Raw genomic sequence first — 25,629 nt, 5'->3', positions numbered from 1 at the left:
CTAGCAGAAGTTACTAGATCGCAGGCCCTGGTTCTCGTGGGAGACTTTAATCACCCTGATATCTGCTGGGAGAACAATACAGCTGTGTACAAACAATCCAGGAAGTTTTTGGAAAGCATAGGAGACAATTTCCTGGTGCAAGTGCTGGAGGAACCAACTAGGGGCAGAGCTCTTCCAGACCTGCTGCTCACAAACTGGGAAGAATTAGTAGGGGAGACAAAAGTGGATGGGAATCTGGGAGGCAGTGACCATGAGATGGTCGAGTTCAGGATCCTGACACAAGGAAGAAAGGAGAGCAGCAGAATACAGACCCCGGACTTCAGAAAAGCAGACTTTGACTCCCTCAGGGAACTGATGGGCAGGATCCCCTGGGAGAATAACATGAGGGGGAAAGTAACAGAGGGGTATCCGTGTTAGTCTGAATCTGTAAAAAGCAACAGAGGGTCCTGTGGCACCTTTAAGACTAACAGAAGTATTGGAGCATAAGCTTTCGTGGGTGAATGCCCACTTCATCAGACGCAAGATGAAGTGGGCATTCACCCACGAAAGCTTATGCTCCAATACTTCTGTTAGACTTAAAGGTGCCACAGGACCCTCTGTTGCTTTTCATGACGGGGAAAGGAGTCCAGGGGAGCTGGCTGTATTTTTAAGAATCCTTATTGAGGTTGCAGGAAAAAACCATCCCAATGTGTAGAAAGAATAGTAAATATGGCAGGCACTTGGCTTAATAGTGAAATCCTTGCTGATCTTAAACGCAAAAAAGAAGCTTACAAGAAGTGGAAGATTGGACAAATGACCAGGAAAGAGTATAAAAATATTGCTCAGGCATGCAGGAGTGAAATCAGGAAGGCCAAATCACACTTGGAGTTGCAGCTAGCAAGAGATGTTAAGAATAACTCAAGGAAAGTGTGGGCCCCTTACTGAATGAGGGAGGCAACCTAGTGACAGAGGATCTGGAAAAAGCTAATGTACTCAATTATTTTTTTGCTTCTGTCTTCACAAAAAAGGACAGCTCCCAGACTGCTGCACTGGGCAGCACAGTATGGGGAGAAGATGACCAGCCCTCTGTGGAGAAAGAAGTGGTTCGGGACTATTTAGAAAAACTGAACGAGCACAAGTCCATGGTGCCAGATGCGCTGCATCCGAAGGTACTAAAGGAGTTGGCGGATGTGATTGCAGAGCCCTTGGCCATTATCTTTGAAAACTCATGGCGATCGGGGGAGGTCCCGGATGACTGGAAAAAGGCTAATGTAGTGCCCATCTTTTAAAAAGGGAAGGAGGAGGATCCGGGGAACTACAGGCCAGTCAGCCTCACCTCAGTCCCTGGAAAAATCATGGAACAGGTCCTCAAGGAATCAATTCTGAAGCACTTAGAGGAGAGGACAGTGATCAGGAAAAGTCAGCATTGATTCACCAAGGGCAAGTCATGCCTGATTAACCTAATTGCCTTCTATGAGGAGATAACTGGGTCTGTGGATGAGGGGAAAGCAGTGAATGTGTTATTTCTTGACTTTAGCAAAGCTTTTGATACGGTCTCCCACAGTATTCTTGCCAGCAAGTTAAAGAGCTGGATGAATGCTGGATGAATGGACTATACGGTGGATAGAAAGCTGGCTAGATCATCGGACTCAACGGGTATTGATAACGGCTCCATGTGTAGTTGGCAGCCCGTTTCAAGCGGAGTGCCCCAAGGGTCGGTCCTGGGGCCGGTTTTGTTCAATATCTTCATTAATGATCTGGAGGATGGGGTGGACTGCACTCTCAGCAAGTTTGCAGATGACACCAAACTGTCAGGAGTGGTAGATATGCTGGAGGGTAGGGATAGGATACAGAGGGACCTAGACAAATTAGAGGATTGGGCCAAAAGAAACCTGATGAGGTTCAACAAGGACAAGTGCAGAGTCCTGCACTTAGGATGGAAGAATCCCATTCAGTGTTACAGACTAGGGACCGAATGGCTAGGCAGCAGTTCTGCAGAAAAGGACCTAGGGGTTACAGTGGATGAGAAGCTGGATATGAGTCAACAGTGTGCCCTTGTTGCCAAGAAGGCTAACGGCATTTTGGGCTGTATAAGTAGGGGCATTGCCAGCAGATCGAGGGACGTGATCATTCCCCTCTATTCGACATTGGTGAGACCTCATCTGGAGTACTGTGTCCAGTTTTGGGCCCCATACTACAAGAAGGATGTGGAAAAATTGGAAAGAGTCCAGCGGAGGGCAACAAAAATGATTAGGGGGCTGGAGCACATGACTTAGGAGGAGAGGCTGAGGGAACTGGGATTGTTTAGTCTGCAGAAGAGAAGTATGAGAAGGGATTTGATAGCTGCTTTCAACTACCTGAAAGGGGGTTCCAAAGAGGATAGATCTAGACTGTTCTCAGTGGTACCTGATGACATAACAAGGAGTAATGGTCTCAAGTTGCAGTGGGGGAGGTTTAGGTTGGATATTAGGAAAAACTTTTTCACTAGGAGGATGGTGAAGCACTGGAATGGGTTACCTAGGGAGGTGGTGGAATCTCCTTCCTTAGAGGGTTTTAAGGTCAGGCTTGACAAAGCCCTGGGTGGGATGATTTAGTTGGGATTTGGTCCTGCTTTGAGCAGGGTGTTGGGCTAGATGACCTCTTGAGGTGCCTTCCAACCCTGATATTCTATGATCCTATGATCCTTTAGGATTGGTAGAACTTTTTATAAAATGAACAAGATTTTCAGTAATCCCCATCATGTTTAACTGGGCTGTCTGGGAGGGAGCGCCAGGTTGGGTTGCTTCAAGGGAGCTGTGCTTTGGCCTGTGTAGCCCAGTAAGGTATTATAAAAGCTGTCTTGTTGAATCCAAGTATTGGAATATCCACCAATTTTGAGGATTGACTGCCCCATTCTTTGCAGTTTGCCTTAACTGAGCAATCTCAGTATTCCCCCACCCCCCAAGATCATGGTCATAACTTCATATATGCCTTGCCTGTGAGAAAAGTTTCATTCAGCGATTGCACCTCATTAAACATCAGAGAACCCACCCAGGTGTGAGAGACCCTAGGAGTAGCTTGACTGCAGGAAAAGATTCAATCCGAACTCACACATCAGTGAACTGCAAAACAGAGAGACCTTGAATGCGGGGGAAGCTTCATTTGGTGTTCCCAGAGTATCAGGCATCTGCAAATCAACACAGGGAAGTGACTGCTGAGATGTTCTCAGTGAGGAAAATGCTCCAAGTGGAGCAAACGCCCTGTTGGACATTACAGACTCCTCCTCACAGCAGGGAAATTCTCTCAGGGCCCTGACTAGGGCTGGCCCTGGTGACAAACCCATTTCCTCGTTCCCACACACATCAGGGGCATTTGGCTCCCAAGGATCCAGCTGCCCATGGCTGGGGTGAGGATCCAGGAGCAGCCGAACATCAGCTGGTCAGTGACCCTCTGGCTCTGCCTAGTCTAAGCAAACCCCAGGCAGAGGTGGCAAAGTCCCCATGAGCCCCTCCTCCCTGCTGCAGCCCTGGCTGCTGAGCTGATGGGCCACAGGTGGGGGAAGGGGGAGAGAGAAACTCCTCCAGACGCTCCCTCTGCCTGGCTGAAGTTCCCCCCTCTCCCTTCCCCTCCCAGCCGGGATCCCCCTGCTATGGTGATGAGGAGAAGAACACTTGGGCCAGGCCCCACCTTCACTCTAGACCCCTGTCCCCATCGACCATCTTCCACCAGCCCCTGGGCTGGGCTCCCCCACTGACCTGGAACTGTCCCCTGCAGGGGGAGTATCCCTGGGGCTGGTAACTCCTCCGCTCCCCGAATCCACCAGGACATTGGTCTCTGGGGGATCAAATGTTAAGGGGGCAGGGTGATGGGTTCTGGGGAGGACACTGGGGATTGAATAACTGGGGCTGTTGGAGCTTAGTCCTGGGGTATCAAGTGTTTGGGAATCATGGGATAAGAGGCGAGCAAGAGCCAAGGGGTAGCGAGGTGCTGCTTCTCATCACTCACCCCCTCTGCCCCTTCTCCCTGCCTCCTCTGCATTCAGACAGCACCATTATCAGAGCCTGGTTTCCACAGGGCCTTTTCTTCTAAGCCTGGATTTCCCACCTCTGCTACAGCAGCATCAGCCTCTGAGAGGGAAGCAGCATTGCCTAGTTGATAGAGCCCTGGCCTGGAACTCAGGAGTCTACTGGGAATAAATGGGGAGTGATCATATCAGCCTCCTAGTGTCTGTCTAGGGCAGGAAAAGTGGTTGAGATTATCTAGGGCGTCCCCTTTGTTCCTCCACCCCTTTTTCTAGTCTAAACTGACCCTTAGCAGTTTATTCCAATCTCCCATTAGCAAAGTGATTGTTAGAGTCACTAAGTGCCCCCTATGGAGTGAGATTGTCTCATTCCCAGACATCCTCACATTGCTCCAGATTATGCCAAAAAGCATTTAATTATTTTGTGTTGTTTCTCCCTTATACACCAGCATTCAATAGATTCTAAAAGAGCTGGAGCAGGGATAGTAAAATAATGTGGTGTTTTACCTTCTGTGTTATTGCAGAGGGATGGGTTGAGTCCGGGGGATTCCCTCCTATCCCCATCAAACTCACACGTCTTTTCTTGAGCAGCCTCTGCCCAAGCCATGGAGAGTTTATCGTTTTCCCATTCTACCCCTCCACCTTCATGTGTGTCATTTACCACAGTGTCCTTTTCCACCATGCTTAGGAATCAGGGTTTGATTTCTTTGATCCTCAGTCAGGCCCCTGCTCACTTGAGATGAAAATGTCACGTTCCTGAAGGGGGAATTCAAATGAACCCCTAAGCACAGTTTGAGCTTCAATCCCTATTGCTAAAGTGGCATCTGGAGTTTTTCAGCCAAATCCAGATAATTTGTAGATAGGAAGTTTTTGGTGAGGTTTGTCTTTTTTCCTCTTTTTTTCCCCCATTACGATGATGCTAAAACTTTTATCAATAACACAGCCAAATAATGCGACAGTGCTGAGTAAAGCACGTTTAGCCTGTTCAGAAGGAAATGGGTAAAATTGTTCTCCAGATTTTGAGTCTTAAGATTCTCTGGGATTTCACTTCATGAACGGGAAAGTGGTTTGTAGCCCACCCGGGTTTGTGAGGTTTTTTTCTTCTTTTTGGTGAAGGCTGTTTTGCCACGTATTTTGATATTAAATTAGTTTGACAGGATGTAACTCAGATTTATTGGGGACTTCAAAAGACAAATGATCACTTGCCAGAATGGTCCTTTCTGATTTTCTTTTCACATTTCCCTAGCTTTTGTCATGAGATTTTCTTGTCCTTTGAACAATGAAAATGATCAGTATCTATCCACAAAAACATTTGCGGACGAGTGCTGGATATGCACTCTGAGAATCAGAGACTGAAATGGGGAAGGAAGTTACTGCCTGATCCCTGCAGAGATTTGAGATACAATCAGGATGGGTAGAGGGTGGGTGGGTGGACAGGGCCTTGCAAGGGCACTCTGACATTATCTGATTAAAATATGACCATGTAGATCATTGTTGCTACCATTGTTATATAATCAGTGAATCTTATACAAAGTGTGCTGAGTAAGGTGTCAATGGAGAGGGTATGATTTGCTGAATATGATTATGCTATTTGTACGTATGTACCATTTTTGTATTTGAGATTGACTACTGGCTGTATACCTGTATTTCAAAAATGTTTGCTCCTGGGTAACACCCACAAGGTTTTTCACCTGCACATCTTGGAGGAACTATTCAAGTTCAGTGGCCCATCAAAAGAACACTTAACTCACAATGGCAGATGCCCACCTACGCTGCACAGACTTTCCTGTGAACGTTCCATCTGAAGTATAGGTAATGGCCTGTACTGTGAGTGACTGAGTGAAATCAGGCATGGACATGTGACTTGCCCATGTGACTCCAAACACCTCTTGTTACTGTGGTTTTTCACAGTGAGAACAATGGGGTTCCCTTCACTTGAGAGAAGCTATAAAAGGCACTGGAAACATCTCTGTTTTGCCTTTTTCCTGCTCAAACCTCTGTACTATGGACTTATACTAATAGGAGCATTCTAACCAAAAGACTGAGGACTTTCCAATGATTCGGAAGCCACCAGAGAGTTGATTTAAACTAGCAGTTTATTCCATCACTGCTACAAGCCTGAGCCAAGAATTTTGCAATTATTGTATGTATTTGATTCCTTTAATAAATTTTAACTCTCACCTTTCTTTCTTTTTCATAAATAAGCCTTTAGATTTTAGATACTAAAGGATTGGCAACAGTGTGATTATTGGGTAAGATCTGAGTTATATATTGACCTGGGTGTGTGGCTGGTCCTTTGGGATCAGAAGAACCTGCTGTTTCATGAAATTGGTTGTAAATAACCAATCATTAAGTTCAGAGTTTTTGGTGGTGATATAAGGGCTGGAATGCCTAAGGAAACGGCTTTTTGGATGTCTTGTTCGCCAGTGTGGTGAAACAGAAGTTTACTTTTGTTGCTGGTTTGATATATGTCATGGGAGAATAATCACCAGTTTTGCAGTGTGTCTGCCCCATTCCTCAGCAATTTATCCTGAATTTGGTATTTTCAGTTGTGACCCATGGAGGCACTGTTACAGGCACTGTTTGTTCTTGAGAGTCAGAGAGCTGAGGCTGAGAACTGTGAACTCACTTCACATGTCCAGGAGAGAGAGGAAATGTCTTACGAGTGCTGTGTGAAGTCGTCCTTGAACTCTAAAGGGTTACCAATGAAGTCCCAATAGGATTGATGTGGAGAGGGGTCGGCGTCTTCCCATTGCTGAGAGGAGGAGGGAGGGCAAATGCCTCTCATGGATTGTTAGCGCTTTTCTACCAGCTTTAACTTGTTCCTCTTTCCCTGGGGCGCGTGTGTGGCTGGAGCAGCAATGTGCTGGGCTGGGTATGAAATGCACCGTGTGGAGCTGGGCGTTGGATGCAGATGGGGTGGGGGGATTTAGCTTTTATTTCTTGCTTTGAAAAGAATATAGTAGAATTTAATTTCTCAAACGCCCACTGTCCCTTGTCTTCAATAATGTGGGGAAGGGGAAATGGTCTTTAATGGACTCAGATGCTGTCTGGCTGTCACTCATTGATGCAGCTGGGGAAAAGGCTGGTATTCTGGGGTGTATTAATATGAGTGTTGTATGTCAGTTGTGGGAGGTCCTTATCCCGCTCTGCTCGGCCCTGGGGAGGCCTCAGTTGGAGTCCTGTGTCCAGTTCTGGGCACCACACTTTAGGAAAGATGAGGACAAATTGGATCAAGTGCTGAGGAGAGCAACAAAAATGGTAAAAGGATTAGCAAACCCGACCTGTGGAGGAAGGTTAAAAGCAGTGGGTCTATTAGTCTTGAGAAAAGCAGACTGGTGATGGTCTGCAGCCATGCTAAGGGCTGTTATACAGAGACTGGGGATCAGTTGTGCTCCATGGCCACTGAAGGTAGGAGGAGAAGTAAGAAGTGTTAAACTGCAGGAAGGGAGATTTAGGTTAGAGATTACGAAAACTTTCAACCATGCTGGTATTTAAGCTCTGGAATAGATTCCAAGGGAGCTTGTGGAATCCCCGGCATTGGAGGGCGGTGAGTTGTTGGTTTTCTTTTGTTTTTTTTAAGCCCCTTGGAGGTGTTATTTTGCCAACCTTGAGCTGCATAGACTGCAGGTTCTGGCTGTGATGTGTTCTCAGGGAGTCCCGGACTGTGAATCTCCTTGTTACCCCCCTGCCTCAGTGCAAGGGGGACGTCCTTCTGCTGAACTGGGTGTCAGTTCCCTGTCACCTCCAGCCTTTAGCTCCCCAGTCAAACTGCCCAAGGCTCTGCCAGTCCTTACTTTGCCTTGCAGGTTAACACTAGGCACAACCTTGTCTTGGAGCTCCTCCATCATGTCCTTCTCTAGTGTCCAGCCCCTCTCCACTGGACACTCAAATTCCCAGGTAAGCCGGCCCCAAAGGGACAATACCAACTTGTTTGATTTAATTGAGGATCAGCCCCAATATAACATCACAGCTCTGAGATATAGTTTTAGTGAAAACAAACAGGAGTTTATCAACTAAGATTTAAGAGATAATGAGTGAAGAAATAAGACCAACAGGTTACACATCGAACACCAGGTATAATAGGATTCAGACAGTCTGAGTTTAACAAGTAAAATCCATGGCTAAAGCATTCTCCCAGGGTCACCAGCCACCTTTGTTGGGATCCCCCTTTTCATGAATGCAAAACGTGCTCTACTGTTTGCTGCCTGAAGGATTGCAGGGTGCGGTTTTTGTGCCCCAGTTATAGTCCAGTAAACCACTGATGTGCCCCCCCCCATTGTTTGTTCTCCAGTGTGGTCTTTCTGTTGGTCCTATATGCAAACTGGGCCTCCAATGTGTTCACCTACAATGCTTCATATGAATGGGGGAGACAAATGAGTAGGTATCCCTTTGTCTGGCAAACCATATTTCTCACCCCTGCTTTGATTCAGACATTAAAACATATTTTTCCAGTATATAAACGTAGTTCCTTAAAGATCATCTGCCCACACTTCTTGTAAGGCTCATAAGGAACAATGTGACATGAGCCTTTATTAGCGACCTTCCATGACGACGGCAGCGCTTTAACATGCCTTGTGTGGTCGCGGTGCAGTGCTGGGAAAGAGCTCTCCCAGGGCTCTTAAAAAAACCCACCTCCACGAGGGGCCTAACTACCAGCCCTGGTGGACTGTCTACACTAGCGCTTTACACCACTGCAACTTGCTGCGCTCAGGGGGGTGTTTTTTCACACCCCTGAGCGAGACAGTTGCAGCACAGTAAATTGCCATTATAGACAAGCCCTTAGTGACTCTAACAATCACTCTGCTAACGGGGGATTGTAATAAACCACTAAGGGTCAGTCTAGACTAGAAAAGGGGGAGGAGGCGCAAAGGAGATGCACTAGCTAATCGCAACCACTTTTCCTGCCCTAGACAGACGCTCAGAGGCTGATATTATCACTCCCCATTTATTCCCTCTCTGGAAGGCACAGATTTCTCTAAGCTCACCCCACAAGCTGCTGGCAGAGTTGGGAATAGAGCTTAGGTCTCCTGAGTCCCAGGCCAGTGCTGCTTCCCTCTCAGAGGCTGATGCTGTGTAGCAGAGGTTGGAAATCCAGGCTTCCAAGAAAAGGCCCTGTGGAAACACCTCTCTCCTAATGGTGCTTTCTGAATGCAGAGTGGGCAGGGAGAATGGGCAGAGGGGTGTGACCGGGGTCCGAGTGGGGAGTCAGCTATGGTCACTTAATTAGGGTGAACTGCAAAGAATGGAGCAGAAAATCCTCATCGAACTGGTGGATATTCCAATACTTAGATTTAGCAAGCCAGCATAAAACAGCTTCTTTATTACCTTACTGGTTACTCAGAAGTCCAAAGAACATAGTTTCCTTAAAGTGATTCAGCCACAGCCCTCCATCCAGGTACCCACGTTAAACATGATGCAAATTTCTGTAAATCTTATCTCATCGTATAAAAAAAGATTCTACCAATCCCAAAGGATCGGATACATTACCTCCCAGGTTAAAGAATGATTCAGATTTTAACCAAATACACGCTACAGCCAATTCTTATTAATTAAACTAAAATTTATTAAAAAACATAAGAGTATGGTTAAAAGATTAATATACATACAGACATGAATTCAATCTATTGAGGTGCAGATTCATAGCAAAGATGTTGAGCTTTGTAGTTGCAAAAAGTTCTTTCAGAAATAGTTCATAGGTTATAGTCCAATGTCCAAATCTCATATTCAGGGCGTACCAGCATAACTGGGACCTCAGTCTTGCGACTCAAACGTCCCCTGATGAAGCCTAAGCAGATCTGAGATGACAGAATCAGGACTAAGGATCTTTTCTTCAATGTCATGTCTTCTTGACAAGTTGGAGTTGCTCGGGGAACAAAAGGTAATTAGCAGACTTTGAAGGAGGTCCATCACCGGTACTTAGCTATAGAATTAACATAAGGCCATTTGCTTGTTCCTCCACCATTCACAGATTATTTGCTATACATTGCAAAGAGAGATGAATACAGAGATATTCCGTGTTTACAATTCATTTACATGATAGGATGTTCTTTTGATCTCTGACCTATCAGAATCCAGCATAGACAGGGACTGTTGATTACATTGTGGACCCTACTTGTACATATGTAAATACACAAAAACACAAAGATTATCTCCCCATATGTCTTTTGAGGGTTATTTAGTTTGCAGGAGGTTTAACCCTTTCTAGCCATGCATCACACCCCTAAGGTGAGACTGGTGTAGAAGGGCGAAATTAGAGCTCCTGGATACACCTTAAGGACCTTCCAACATTGATCTGAGCGATGTTTAGATTGAATTCTTTGTAAGGCCAAGTTATTGAGGCATACTTTGGCCCCAGCCAGGAACTTAGTCCCTACTTTGTGAAACACTTTAGTGGTTCCAGGGTTTGGTCTATGTGTTGACTTAACATAGCCATTGATGTTCTTCAGAGAGCACCTACTCTGGCCTTCAGCCATGAAGGCTGTGAGGTGTTGTATCTCATTTTCCCCTTTTGCACAGCAGTTCAAGCTTGTAGTGGTTTTTCTGCTGTGTACTGTTTCAAGATTAGATACTGGCACTAACTGTGAAATATCAGTATCACCAGGCCTTTTCACATAATGTGTGTTGTCATGTAATGAAACAGTATAACCATGAAGGCTTTTACAACATAATGAGTATCACTCCCAACATGTTCAAGGGCTTTTCCAAAAAACTCTGCACATTGTTAGCATTAACATTAACATTAAATTTATTACAAGTGTACATTCACAATCATTTTTGTTATGCCTTTGGCTCAATACCACAGGGTTCTGGCATTTTAGGGTTAACCTGTGGCTTTCATTAGCATGATAAACTTTTTCCCTTTCTCCCTGTTCCCGAGGGTCAAAATCTTAACTCTTTTGTGTAACAGAATCCACTGGCTGACTGGGTGAATCCTCTTTGCTTATGGCTATGGGCAAGTCTTTCTCCCCCCAGTCAGGCAGATAATTTGCATCAACACAGACACTGGCTTTTTTACTTGTTTTCAGATCCTCAAGCATTACCAATTCCAAGGCTGGACTCTGTCTTTAAGAGATACCAGGCATGTTCACTAGTAGGTTAGTGTGACGGTGCTGCCCGTGGGAGCCAGCTGAGGTCACTCAATTAGGGTGAACTGCAAACAAAACGGGGCAGACAAACCCCAGAAGCTGGTGGTCATTCCAATACTTAGATTTACCAAGCCAGGACAAAACAACTTCTATATTACCATATAGGTTACTACAACCTTCAAAGAGACATATAGAGAATAATAATCATCATAAATGTTAATATACCTTTTTTGATCTTTGAATTAAAGTTATAGCAATAGACAAGACTTGTTTGCTTACATCATAAGACCTGAGCAAACATCTACCCTTGAGATCTCTAACAATGCAGACTTACATTTCAAAGCTCTATTCATTTACATATCTTCCTAACCAGTCTTTAAAGTTCATCCATGGGTCAGGTCAGTCAGTGAGTTAATTAACTCTTTCTGGCCCTATCATCTTTCAATGAGATATTATATCACACTCATAACGGCACAGTTAGACTTAAGGTTCTTTTGTCCTTCCATTACCAACCTCTGCTTCTACATGGAATCAGATGTCAAGTTCACTAAGAGACTAAAAGTCATATTCAAATTGTCTAGAGATGAGAGTTTGCCTGCTCTCCCCTGCATCCTTGTGGATTCAGTTATAAGGCTGTTCAGCTCTGAAAAACCAGGAACCCGATCTTTCCTCCGTACCTGAGTCACAGACTGCTTACTTAACGAATCAACATGGAAACATTAATGTTCCAACAACACTGTCTCCCCAACAAGCTGGCTAACCTTATAGGGCTGTTTAAAGTCCCTAACAATTTTTTTTTTCATCTGAAATCTTTTCAAAGCTATCCACACTGGCTCTTTCTGAAGCAAGGCCAGTGGAATCCTACACATTTGAAAGACTCTGGCCCATTAGGCACTAACACAGTTTCCTCAGAAGAGAGACTGTTTCCTATCAGCAACGGCCCATGAAGAGTCAATGGGAACAATTCCTTCTCACAGACTTTAAAGACTTCACCCAGAAATTCCTTTCCTTCTGCAATATCATGCACTGCAACAGATTCTTTCTGAGCTTTATTTATGTCCAGAACCGACTTTGGCACAACCCCTGACAAATCACCAAACTCCTTCTGAGTTTCACATACATCCAGAATCACCTCTGGCCCATCAGGAGGATTACCACACAACCCCCTTTCAGGTAACCAGCTAGACTTCATAGTCACAAGATTAGAAGTATTCTCTTCCTTGTTACAAGTTTCCACACTGTCAGTGGGTAACATAGTCAAATCACCCTCATGCTTTCCTTGTGCCCTGGCTATGATATCACCCTGATCAGACAAGGTTGTCATATCTTTACCCAGCAACACACTAGCTACAAGCAAAATAGAAGCATCAGAATCGCTTGGTCTCTGGGAGCTATTTATGACATCAACTGGTCGCAACCTAGTTGTAATGTCATCATCCCTGGCAGACACAAATTTAGGACCCCTTCCTTCCTGGGCTTTAGTTGTATCCAGAACCAACTTTGTGTTAACTGATACATTTTCAACCATCATAGGCTGACAGGCTTCTTCTGTCTGCTCTACAGACAGAAAAGAGCTGGAGAAACATTCCCCTTTAACAGACAAACAGCTTGGGATATCCTTTCCTTTGTCCCAGCGCACATGGCTATTCACAGACAACTGCTTGGAGATTGGGGTAGCTCCCTTCATGGGCAAATCATTACCCCTAACAGACACAGGAACATTTCCTTCACTGTCACAATTCTCCACACTGGTAACAGGTAAGTGTGAAAGTGTACCCCATAAGCTTTATGGGGGGGGGGGTGCTTATAAATGTATGTATGACATAACTGGAATATGTTTTGTGCTGCCTGTGCCATGTAACATATCTCCGTAAAGGTTATGGTCTACTATATCTATTCATCCTATTTGTACACATATATCATTTTCTACTTGAGGTTAAGAATATGGGCTGTATACTTGCTTGGTTTCTAAGTAAGCTTTGTGAGGCATTTGGTCAGTTTCTTTAGGAAGGAATTCACAAGGTTAAGTACCTGATCAGGAAGCACTTGGGGAACAATGCATCTTGGAATGCTCCAATCCACATAAGAAGTCTTCCTGGAGACATACAAGATACCATGTGGACAATGGCTTCGGCCTGTAAAGACTGAGGCTACATCTACTCTACAGGGGGGGGGTCGATTTAAGATACGCAAATTCAGCTACGCGAATAGCGTAGCTGAATTCGACGTATCAGATCCGACTTACCCTGTTGTGAGGACAGCGGCGAAATCGACTGCCGCGGCTCCCAGTCGACGGCGCTTACTCCCACCTCCGCTGGTGGAGTAAGCGCGTCGATTCGGGGATCGATTGTCGCGTCCTGACGAGACACGATAAGTCGATCCCCAAGAGATCGATTTCTACCCGCCGATTCAGGCGGGTAGTGTAGACCTAGCCTGAGTCATGCAGGGACATGTGACTTGCCCAGGTGACTCCAGAACTCCATCTTGAGCTGGACTTTGCATAGGAGTAAGGAGGGGGGGTCTCCATCCACAAGAGAAAGTCTATTTAAACCCGTGGGGGACCCCTCCATTTTGTCTTCAGCTGGCTAAAGAAGGAGCCTCTCCACCCCCCAGGATACTTGAAGGAAACTGGAACAAAGGACAGTAACTACAGGGGGTATGAGTGATTGCTGGACCCAGGCTAAAAGGAGAGTAGCCTGTAAAAGGGAGCATTCTGGAACTGGTGAGGATCTTGTCTGTATTTAGTTTGATTAGACATAGATTTGCGCATTTTATTTTATTTTGCTTGTGACTTACTTTGTTCTGTCTGTTACTACTTGGAACCACTTAATTCCTACTTTCTGTATTTAATAAAATCACTTTTCACTTATTAATTTACTCAGAGTATGTGTTAATACCTGGGGGAGCAAACAGCTGTGCAGATCTCTCTATCAGTGTTATAGAGGGCAAACGATTTATGAGTTTGCCCTGCATAAGCTTTATACAGGGTAAAACAGATTCATTTGGGTTTAGACCCCATTGGGAGTTGGGCATCTGAGTGATAAAGACAAGCACATTTCTGTGAGCTGGCAGAGAAAACAGGAGCCAGGGGTAGTCTTTGCACATCGGGTGGCAGCTCCCAAGGGGGTTTCTGTGATCCAACCCGTCACAGTAAGGTATAGGGATATTCATGTTCCACTAACCTTGCCTTCCCAAACTGCTGATTAGACAAACTCATCAGCTCAGAAGGCAGCCAGTGCTCTTAAAAAACAAAAACAAAAAACCCCACACAGGTCACGCCTCCCTTGACACATTCCTGAGCCTCCCTTGGGAGGCCCGCCGCATAGATTGCAAACAGAGCTAGACGCCAATGGTCTGATTCTCCTCTCACAACAACTTCACACTGGTGTAGACAGGTCACATGGCCCCAGTGGGATTACTCCTGACTAGCACCGGGATGAGGGAGAGGAGGATGAGCCCGGGAGCCCAATCAGACTGTTCCTGGTTTGTACTGGGGTCAGGGAGAGGGGCACAAGGTTTCAGAGAGCTTTATCTCTAAGGGAAGTTTGAGGCGCCTGTGACGGAGATGGGGTGACCTCACTGTGCATTCCCATCCCAGAACAAGTCTGCATTGCCTTTATCTTTCACCTTACCTCTGCAGGGGGCAACCATTTGATGCAAATCAAAGGAGACTGGGAGTGGGAGAAACTAAACTGTACTTTATTATTTAAATGGACAAGCAAGTGGCAGACTCCTTTCTCCATCCCCAGCCCAGCCCAGTTCAGTCCAACCCAGCCCACTGCTGCCCCCAGCTCCCCCATTTCCCACACCCCACAGCAGAGCAACATCTACACATTGGGAGAAAAGTGCAGAGAAGCCATGAGAGGCGTTGGGACCCCGTCACAAAACGAAACACTCCGAGAGCAGGGAAGCCAAAGAGCTCAGGTTAGAGGGATGAGTGTGGGGTGAGTGGGGCAGAGACAATGAGTATCGTCTATACACAGGACACAGTTGTAGATGGGGAGGGGGTGACCAGCTGGGCTGTCAGTCTCCTCATCTCCCTCTGGCCTCCATGATGGGGGTCTGCCTGGCTTGAAAGCTGCCCAAGTCCCCTGACAGCCTTGGGCTCCTTCTCACCTCTGCAGGGCTGCAGCAGGGAGGAGGGGCTGATCGGGGCTTCTCCTCCTCTGCCTGGGGTTTGCTTAGACCAGGCAGAGCCAGTGGGTCACAGACCAGCTGCTGCTCGGCTGCTGCTGAATCCTCACCCCAGCAATGGGCAGATGGATCCTTGGGAGCCAAACGCCCCGATGTGTGTGGGAATGAGGAAATGGGTTTGTCACCATGGCCGGCCCTAGTCAGGGCCCTGAGAGAATTTCCCTGCTGTGCGGAGGAGTCTCTGATGTCCAATGTGGGGTTACCTGCACTTGCAGCATTTTCCACACTGAGAACATCTCAGAAGTTTCTTCCCTGTGTGGATCTGCTGATGCCCGATACTCCGGGAGCAGCACATAAACCTTCCCCCACATTCAAGGTCTCTCTGTTGTGTGGGTCACTGATGTGGGAAGTCAAATTGAATCTTTTCCGGCAGTCAAGTTGTTTCTAGGGTCTCTTACATCATTGTGGATTCTCTGATGTTTGGTAATCGCTGAGCTCTTACTGAAGCTTTTCCCACACTCAAGGCATTTATACAGTCTCTCTCCTGTGTGGATTCTCCCATGTTTAGTAAGGTATGAATGCTGACTGAAAGTTTTTCCACAGTCCAGGCATTTATGGGGTTTCTCTCCTGTGTGGTTTCGCCCATGTAGAGTAAGGTATGAGCGCTGACTGAAAGTTTTCCCGCAGTCCAGGCATTTATGGGGTTTCTCTCCTGTGTGGGTTTTCTGATGTGTATTAAGGATTGATTTCAAACTGAAACTTTTCCCACACTCAAGGCATTTATAGGGTCTTTCTCCTGTGTGGATTCTCCTATGGTTAGTAAGCGCTGAACTTCTGATAAAACCTTTCCCACACTCGAGGCATTTATAGGGTCTCTCTCCTGTGTGGATTCGCCCATGTACAGTAAGTGATGAATTTGTGATAAAACCTTTCCCACACTCGAGGCATTTGTAGGGTCTCTCTCCCGTATGGATTTTCCTATGAGTAGTAAGATGTGAGTGCTGTCTGAAACTTTTCCCACAGTCCAAGCATTTATGGGGTCTTTCTCCTGTGTGGGTTTTCTGATGTGTATTAAGGGTTAATTTCAAACTGAAACTTTTCCCACACTCGAGGCATTTATACGGTCTCTCTCCCGTGTGGATTATCCCATGTTTAATAAGGCCTGAGTGCTGACGGAAAGTTTTCCCACAGTCCAAGCATTTGTGGGGTTTCTCTCCCGTGTGGATTCTCCCATGTTTAATAAGGCCTGAGCGCTGACGGAAAGTTTTCCCACAGTCCAGGCATTTATGGGGTTTCTCTCCTGTGTGGATTCTCCCATGTTTAGTAAGGTGTGAGTGCTGACGGAAAGTTTTCCCACAGTCCAGGCATTTATGGGGTTTCTCTCCCGTGTGGATTCTCCCATGTTTAATAAGGCCTGAGCGCTGACGGAAAGTTTTCCCACAGTCCAGGCATTTATGGGGTCTCTCTCCCGTGTGGATTCTCCCATGTTTAGTAAGGTGTGAGTGCTGACGGAAAGTTTTCCCACAGTCCAGGCATTTATGGGGTTTCTCTCCTGTGTGGATTCTCCCATGTTGAGTAAGGTCTGAGCGCTGACTGAAAGTTTTCCCACAGTCCAGGCATTTATAGGGTCTCTCTCCCGTGTGGATTCTCCCATGTTTAATAAGGTATGAGCGCTGACCGAAAGTTTTCCCACAGTCCAGGCATTTATGGGGTTTCTCTCCTGTGTGGGTTTTCTGATGTGTATGAAGGGTTGATTTCAAACTGAAACTCTGACCACCATACAGGCATTTATAGGGCTTCTCTCCTGTGTGGGTTCTCCAATGGCTAATAAGGTTTGCACTGAAATGGAATCTTTTCCCACAGTCAAGGCATTTGTAGGGTTTCTCTTCATTGTGACTTGTCTGCTGGACTGTGGTTTCCTTGGGATCCTTGCATCCTCCACCACGTTCAATGGATTTATTTAATTTCTTTCTGGGACAGTTTCCCACTTGAATCTCTGATCTGTGTTGATCTCCCCAGGCTTTTCCCTGTTCCAAGCACTGGGGAAAATTCCCTTCAGCTCTTCTCAAAAATGTCCCCTGCAGTTCCACTTTCCAAGGACCTTCCTGCTGCTGATTTTCCTCCTTGTTCTCACTCACTGTCCTATCACCTGCTGGGAGAGAGAGAATCCAGACAGGAGTCACTGCCTGTGCCGGGGAGAAAGGACAGAAAGGGGAATAGCAAAGAGGGAAAACACAACACAGTGACTGTTGGGCAGATGGAGACATTGGATTCTGCTGCTACATCCCACCCAAACACTCCCAGGGAACTACAGTCAGGGAGGAAATTCCCGACAGCTAACAGGATGGGTGGGAAGCTGTGACTGATGTTTGCCTTCATAATACGACACCTGCTGACTGTAGCCGTGACCTGGATGAGATGGGGCAGAACTGAGGGCTCTCACTCATGGCACTTTTTGGGAGTCCCAGCTTTTTCCTTCTCTCACCAGATGTTCCTGTCTCTGTTTCCCTGACTTCTCACCTGTGCTGGTGCCTCTTGGGCTCTCTCTTTCCTTAGCGGCCTGGAGATCTGGGACCCACAGCTCTTCCCCTCGCTCCAGCCGGGCGATCAGGTCCGGTTTGGGAATGGGAAATCCTGCGCAGGGGGTGAAATTAGGCAAGGTCAGGGTGCATGGAACATTGGTAGAGTATTTGTCACAAGGAACATTCCCTGAGTTTAACCTGACCCTATATGGGACTGTGGTAACCCTTTGGGAGCAGGAGATATCTGGTGGTGGTGGGGTGTTGTTATATTCTCACTAGGAGGTCTCAGGCATGAGCAGTGGGTATCAGAGGCAGGGGGAGGCTGAGCCTCCCAAATAGCTAGGTGTGGCCCCGCCCACACTCCCCCTCCTGCTTCCTGCTCTGTAGGTGGCTGGCTCTTCCATTGCTGCCCGGACTCCCAGTTCTCCAGGGTTGGGTCCATGCTGCCTGGCCTCTCTGCGCTCTTGGGCTGAGGCAACGCTGGGGCTGCACTACCTGGCATTTCGGCGCTCCGGGGTCGGGAAAGATGGGGCCGCGCTGCCAGGCAACCTGGCGCTCCTGGACTGGGGATGGGGCCGCGCTGCCCGGCAACCATAGTCCCCTCTAAGGTGCGTGCCTGCGCACGAGTTAATGAAGGGCCGTACAACTAATTAGTGGAGCCATGCAGGCGTGACTCCACTAATTAGGTGCCTCCTGGACTCTGGAGAAAGGATGTGGAAGGTGAGGTGGTGGGGGAAATAGGGCGTAGGTGGGGGGAAATAGGGAGTGGCTGGAGGTAGGAGGGGGAATTAGGGGGTGGGTGGGGGTACAGAAACTTAAGTTTGGCGTGTCCCAGGACTCCCAGCCCCAGCTGGGCTGTATGCGGCAGCCAGGGAGAGACGCGACTTTCCCCAGCAGCCGCCTCTCTGCAGCTCCAGCTGGGTTGCGGCAGCAGGGAGAGAGGAGGAGAGAGTCCGATTCTCAGTCTCTCCCAGCTCCAGCTGGCCTCTGGGAACTGGGACCCCCTTTACTGCTAGTACTGCCCCTGCCCTGCTGAAAGTGGCTGGCAGCCGAGCTCAGTAACTCATGGCTTCTAGGTCACTCAGGGGCACTTTGTACTGCCAGCCAATCAGGCTCCAGTTGCTGCAGCTGGGAGGGGGCTGGGAAAGCAAATCTCATTCCTGCAGGCAGAAGGTAGCTGTGAGAGGGTGGCTGGGCTCCGTGAGCTAGAAATGGAGCTGACCCTGCCCACTGAGTATCACTTCCACAGTGCCAAGGAATGAGCTGACTTGGGGAGGAAGTGGGCGCAGGAGCCCAGTCATAGGGGCTGGCAGTCACGGGCTGGTTGCAGCCTCTTCCCTGTGCCTGCAGTGTGGGGCTTACGTTGGGTCTAAGTGTTTGTACTTTCATTTGTATTTGGGGATGCTGGGCAGGAGGGAAAAGATTTAAACGCTCCACCGTCCGTCTCCCCCTGAGCCGTCCATGAGGCCGTGTATTCAGTTCTGGGCACCAAGGTACTGGCAGACGAGAGGGCACTTGTAGAAGAGGGAGAGAAATGATCCAGGGGCTGTGGGAATGACTGGAAAAAGCTAAATCCACATCACTTAGCTGAATGATGCCTAGGGAAAGCAGATGACAGCCCAGGTTACACCACAGAGGACTTGTCTACACTGGGAAGTTTTGTCGATGAAACTAATGTCGACAAGGGAAAATCGACAAAAGTAAAGTCGCCAAAACATGTCTACATTTGCTCTGTCTGTCGACAGATCGTGTCCACATTTGGGGCACCTTTGTAGACAGAGAGAGCAATGGACTGTGGGTATGTATCCCACAGTGCCTGGCGACACCATCCGTCGCTAGGGGTTGGGGGAATGCGGAAACGGAGCCCGGCACATCCTGAGATGTGCAAAATGTACCGTCATGCACCGCTTTGTGTCCCACCCCTCCAAAGTTCTCTGGCTTCTTTTCGCGCCGTTTTTCCAACTGTCATTCTGTTGTAGCGCGCGCCAGCAGCTGCAGTGAGAGAGGATGGATCCCGCACTTCTCTCCTATGCGCTGTTAGCTGTCGTGAGGACATCGTGCATGGCAGCACAGCTACTCAAAGAGTTACTCGCAAAGTTAGCAGAGGATGAATCGCAGGCATCGAAGTGTGATATGGACAGCAGCAACTTATCAGTGCTTTGTGCATTCACACAGCAGATGCATACGGTAGAGCATCGCTTTTGGGTTAGGGAAACAAGCACTGATTGGTGGGATCGCATTGTCATGGAGGTGTGGGATGACGCTCAGTGGGTACAGAACTTCAGGATGAGTAAAGCAACCTTCCTGGAGCTATGTGCTGAGCTGGCCCCCGACCAGCGGCGCAAGGACACCAGATTGAGAGCTGCCCTTCCGGTCGAGAAGCGTGTTGCAATCACAGTGTGGAAGCTGGCGAATCCAGACTGCTACTGGTCAGTCGCAAATCAATTTGAAGTAGGAAAGTCCACTGTTGGGGTTGTATTACTCCAAGTGTGCAGGGCAAGAAATCGCAACCTGCCGTGGAGGACCGTGACTCTGGGAAATGTGCATGACACAGTGGATGGCTTTGCAGAGATGGGTTTCCCTAATGGTTGCAGTGCCATTGATGGCACACACATTCCAATTTTAGCGCCACATCACCTTGCCTCTGAATACATCAATAGGAAGGGATACTTCTCCATGGTGTTGCAGGCACTTGTGGATCACTGGGGGCATTTCAGCGACATCAATGCAGGCTGGTCTGGAAAGGTGCATGACGCACAGATCTTCAGGAACAGTGGCCTGTACAGAAAGCTGCAGGGTGCGGGACTTCCTTTCTAGACCATAAATTCAAAGTGGGGGATGTGGAAATGCCCATAGTAATCCTGGGAGACCTGGCTTATCCCTTACAGCCCTGGCTCATTAAACCTTACACAGGGCACCTGGACAGCAGCAAGGAGCGTTTTAACAGCAGGCTGAGCAGGTGCCGCATGGTAGTCGAATGTGCCTTTGGCCGTTTGAAAGCGCGGTGGAGGTGTTTAAATGGCAGGCTAGACCTTACCGAGGATAATATTCCCGTGGTCATAGCCGCATGCTGCACTTCGCATAATCTGTGTGAATCTAAGGGTGAAATGTTTGCTCAGGTGTGGAGCATTGGGGCAGAGCGCTTGGCTGCACAGTTTGAGCAGCCAGATGCTAGGGCTGTCAGAGGAGCCCAGAGGGCTGCTATTAACATCAGAGAGGCTTTGAGGAACCACTTTGACAATGAGGGGCAGTAACACGTCTGCTTTGGAGTTGCTTCCCTGTTGCATCCATGTACAATGTTGGGCCCAAGATCCGTGCAACACAATGCTTTAAAAGCTCTGCACTGCTGCGTGTCCCGATCATAGCCCTTTTCACACAAGCCTCGAGAAATTTTCCCATATGTGTCCCGATTCCTACAGGTCACTCGCAGCTGCAACTGATCAGACTCCTCTCCCCACATACTGATCAGATCCAGCTACTCAGCGGTGGTCCAAGCGGGTGCATGTTTGTGGCGATAGCCAGCCATGCTCACCTGGGAAGCCAGCAAACAGGAAATGAGATTTCAAAGTCCCGGGGCTTGCAAGGGGGAGGAGCAGATTGGCTGCAGGGCAGCGGAGTTCAAACCGCTGACCAGAGCGGCAGCAAGGGAATTGTGGGATACTTTCTGGAGGCCAATAAAATTTAAAAAAAAACCTGTGGTGTCTACACTGGCTGTTTGCCGACAATAAAGGGAGGGGAAAAGACAAAAGTTTCTCACAGGGTGGAAGTATTTTGTCACCAAAACTAGCGGGTTTTTTTAGAAAAAAAGTGATCTTGCAGTGTGTACGCTATCGCGGTTTTTTGGCCAAAAACCAGGTTTTGGGGACAAAACTTCACAGTGTAGACAAGCCCTGAGTGGGATTGCTGAATATGGCAAAGCATTGGGGGAGAGGAATTTGGAATAACTGGATGAACTTAAGAAAGGAAGGGAAACATTTAGGCAGATCAGGGAAAGCTTTGTGAGCTTGCAAAAGAGCGAGTGAAAGATTATTCCCCATTGATGATCTCCTGGTGGGTGGTGGCCTGGGGAAGAGGAGAGTTTGATGCTCAGTCTCTCCCAGCCCTAGCTGGGCTATGCAGGTTGGGAGAGACTGCTGGAGAAAAACCACAGTTACTGCTTCCTGGAGTCAGTTTTTTAAAAAGAATCCAACTAAATCATCTCTTCTCCTCTGCAAAACTATCATTAAAAATCACATTTAATAACTATTTTATAATCACAAAAGTGACAATGTATTATTTATGCCTAGCTTTTGCATTGGATGCCGTTTCCGAATTGCTTACCGGTACATAGGTTAATTAATCTAGTTCCTAAAATGAATGTTACCTCCACCAGCTGCTTAAAATGTTTGGATTTAGCTTTGTCTGGAACATGTATTACAGCTTTAAAGTTTGATTTGCAGTGTCACTCTTGTATTTTCTATCCTGTCACGTCCCAGTCCCAGCTCCAGGGTTGCAGTGGCCAGGAGAGAGGCCTCTCTTAATGGAAATCACTTGAATTCCAGACAAGTGATTTCCATTAAGCTTTCACATTTGTTTGGGGAGAGGTATTGGAAACCATTAAGGCCAGATCTTTGCTATCTGGTATAGTTCTGGCTCTTCGGAGTACCCCCTTTGACTCCTAAGTAGTAAGCACTAGGTCAGTGATCGCCAACCTTTTACTCCCAAGATCACTTTTTGAATTTAAGGGCAACCCAGGATCTGCCCCGTCCCTTCCCGAGGCTCCGCCCCTTCCCCAAAGCCCTACCCCACTCACTCCATTGCCCCCCCGCCTCGCCACTCACTCTCCCTGACCCTCGCTCACTTTCCCTGTGCTGGGATAGGGGGTTCACGTTCGGGAGGGGGTATGGGCTCTGGACTGGAGCCAAGGGGTTTGCAGTGTGGGAGGGGGCTCTGGGCTGAGCCTGGGGTTGGAGTCCAGGAGGGGGCTCCGGGCTGCGGCAGAGTGTTGAGGTGCAAGAGGAGGTACAGGGTGCTGGCTCTGGGAAGGGGCTCCAGGCTGGGGCTGTATTGGGGAGTAGGAGGGGGTACAGCAGTGGTTCTCAAACTTTTGTACTTGTGACCTCTTTCACATAGCAAGCCTCTGAGTGAAACCCCCCTTATAAATTAAAAACACTTTTAAATATATTTAAGACCATTATAAATGCTGGAGGCAAAGCGGGGTTTGCGGTGGAGATTGACAGCTCGCGACCCCCCCATGTAATAACCTCGCGACTCCCTGAGGGGTCCCGACCCCCAGTTTGAGAACTCCTGGGATACAGGGTGCTGGCTCTGGGAGGGGAGTCAGGTCTGGGTCAGGCGGTTGGGGTGCAGGAAGGGGTGGGGGTGCTGGCTCTCGGAGGAGAGTCAGGGCAGGGATTGAGGTGCAGGAGGGGATTCAAGGTGCAGGAGGGGGGTGCTGGCGCTGGGGATGCAGGAGCAGGTTTCGGGTGCTAGCTTCGGGAAGGGGCTCAGTGCTGGAGTTTGGGGTGCGGCCTGCCACCAGGCAGCACTTACCGCTAAGGCAGGCTCCCTGCCTACCCCGGCCCTATGCCGCTCCTGGAAGGTCCAACGCGCCCTGTGGCCCCTCGGGGGGGGGCAGCACGTGGCTCCGCGCGCTGCCCCTCTCTACAAGCAGCGCCCCCACAGCTCCCATTGGCCACAGCCCTGTCCCCGGCGCCGAGCCAAGCTGCCGACCCCCCCCGAGTGTCAGGCTGGCCACCAGCACCAAGCTGAGCCGCTTCACTCCCCCTCCTGGCCCCGGAGCAACAGGCAGGTAGCGGGCGGTGTGTGGCCCTCCCACCCATCCCAGAGGACACAGCGGGAGTCCTGGCATCCTGGAGCGCTGGGTGGCGCAGCCCCAATTCTGGGGCACCCCAGCACTGGGTGGCCCCAGGAGGCTCCCTAGAGAGTAGCCTGCCTGGGTGGGGCCTAGTAGCCGCACTGCAGGTAGGAGGAGGCGGAGTGTGGGCGGGGCCACCCATGGCTATTTAGGTAGGCACAGCCTTCCCTTGCCCACATTACGCACTGCCCATGATGCCAGGGGTTCTCAGCATTGTTCTCTCTGAGGCCCCCCAAACATGCTATAAAAACTCCGCAGCCCACCTATGTCACACCAACTGTTTTTCTGCATATAAAAGCCAGTGTTAGGGGGTAGGGAGCAGGGCAATTACCCAGGGTCCCACGCAACATGGGGCCCCGCAAAGCTAAGTTGCTCAGGCTTTAGCTTCAGCCCTGGGCTACAGCCCCGGGCTACAGCCCCATGCAGTGGGGCTTCCACTTTCTGTCCTGGGCACCAGCAACTCTAATGCCGGCCCTGCTTGGCAGCCCCCCTAAAACCTGCTCACAGCTCCCCAGGAGGCTCTGGACCCCTGGCTTAGAACCACTTCACGTTGCGACCCATTCCTTCCTAATCCAACCGGGCAGTCAGATATGCAGACCCCACAGCTTCTAATAACCGAGGGCACACGAATGCCTTACCCAGCGAGGTCACCGTCTCATAGTTCTCCTGCATGACGTCCCTGTAGAGGGCTCTCTGAGCGGGGTCCAGCAAAGCCCCCTGCCCCTCGGTGAAATACACAGCCACCTCCTCGAAGGTCACCGGCATCTGAAACATCATTTCCCCCACTCAGCGTCTCCTGCCCCAGCCACAATCCCCCTAGTCACGGGGGAGGAGGCCTGGAGAAGCAGAATCCCACCCCCACCCTGCTCAGGGCAGCCAGGAAGCTTCAGGGGGTGGGGAGAAAATAAGACTCCTTGTCCCCCCCAGCAGACGAAGCAGGGCAGGGTCTTCTCATTTCCCACACGCCTGCCAGCCACAGGCTGACACAGGAAGCAGAGCTCTGAGCCAGGGACAGGGACAGAAATCCCAACAGTTTCCCTTCGTATTTCACAGCAGCCTCTGGCCAGTGGGTGAGGCTCCAGCACTGGGAGTCTGGTCAGTTTCCCCAGCCCTGCCCAGCGGGGTTGTGTCCGGGTTCAGAAATGGGGGAACTCCCCTCCCCACCCCAGGCCAATGGGCCTGTTCAGAAAATCAGGCCCGGCTTGAACGTGTCCCAGCAGGTTTATCACACCCTGTCCCCGCCCTGCCTCCCCCTGTGTCTTTTCTGCCCCTCCCCCTCTACAACAACCCCCCTGAAGCTCCCTGAAAATCCCCTACCTGAGCTGGCTGCATCACAGCCATTTCCCTTCCCTGTCTCCTGGAAGTCGGGACCATCTGGAGAGAAATGTGGAAGTGATTCCTCAGCCTGTCAGGACGAGATGGGCAATTCGGGAGGGGCGGTTTCAGAAGGGGCTTGAGTCCATTTCACATCCCGATTACCCCCCTGGCTCTCTCCCTGCAGACAGACGCTCTGGACTCTGCCACACTGGGAAGAAACCCAGTTAGTTTATTACCAATCAGGCCAGGCCCCTCCCAGCAGAACTGAACCCACCGGGGTCACTTTTAAACTCTCCCTGTAACAGAGTCTGTGAGCCGAATGCTGGAAAAAGAGCAGAACCAAAGGAGCCGCTTTAGGGGATTCCCCTGACACTGTCCTCAAAGGCAGCGTGTCCCCCCATTCTCCGAGCAGCCCAGTGATTCAAGAGAGATGAACTGGCTTTTCCTCTCTCTGCTCCTCACCAAGTTCCCAGGAGTGTCAGTCTGCCCAGGGGGCAGGGAGTGGATCTGGGCAGGTTTGGGAACTGGGAACCTCCTGTGATGCTCTATACCTCAGGGGCTGGTGTCAGTAGAACCCGAGGCTGCCCTAGGGGGTGTTTCCAGCCACTGCAGAAAGTCCTCACCCAGGCTGGGCACAGTGGGGGCTTTAATGAAGGTCTCTCCCAGGCACAGACTCTGCTACTCAGTCTGGGCTCCCAGCTCAAAATGGAGGAGGCAGCAGCTTCTGACCCA

At 49.0% G+C, this 25,629-nt stretch overlaps 1 pseudogene; it reads right to left on the bottom strand.

Annotated features, from left to right (window-relative positions):
* Positions 1-24,921, bottom strand: LOC135887384 (zinc finger protein 621-like; annotated as a pseudogene).
* Between the last annotated feature and the right edge of the window lie 708 nt (positions 24,922-25,629).

Source organism: Emys orbicularis, chromosome 13 (genome assembly GCF_028017835.1).
Source record: "Emys orbicularis isolate rEmyOrb1 chromosome 13, rEmyOrb1.hap1, whole genome shotgun sequence".
Taxonomy (NCBI): domain Eukaryota; kingdom Metazoa; phylum Chordata; order Testudines; family Emydidae; genus Emys; species Emys orbicularis.
The sequence above is the reverse complement of the archived record's forward strand: the minus strand, read 5'-3'. Positions and strand labels throughout refer to the sequence as shown.